Below are 435 nucleotides of genomic sequence, written 5' to 3' on the forward strand. Positions count from 1 at the left end.
AGCCACAGCGAGCCACAGCTAGCCACAGCTAGCCGCAGCTAGCTGCTGTTCGCTATGGGGGAATTCGGGGAGATGAAGAGTGCAGCAGCAGCAGCAGCAGCAGCAGCAGCAGCAGGGACTTTCTCAAGCAGCAGCAAGAGAGAGAAATGGATTTGCTGCGTTTAATAAAATTAAGAGTAAAATAAATTGAACTGAAGAGCAATTTTATAATCGACAAACAGATTCATAGCGGATGGCCCCCCAAACCCTAAACCCTAAACCCTAAACCCTAAACCTTAAGTTCTGAGCACTAAGCCAGCAGCTCGATAACCCAAACCCTCAACCCTAGGCAATAAGCGCTAAACAAGAGGCCGTTAACTCTAAACTCCAAACCCTAAACCCTAAACCCTAAACCCCAAACCCCAAATTCTAAACCCTAAACCCTAAACTCTAAAC

This window comes from Eimeria tenella, genomic scaffold, assembly GCF_000499545.2.
Source record: "Eimeria tenella Houghton genomic scaffold, Eth_scaff2857, whole genome shotgun sequence".
Taxonomy (NCBI): Eukaryota; Apicomplexa; class Conoidasida; order Eucoccidiorida; family Eimeriidae; genus Eimeria; species Eimeria tenella.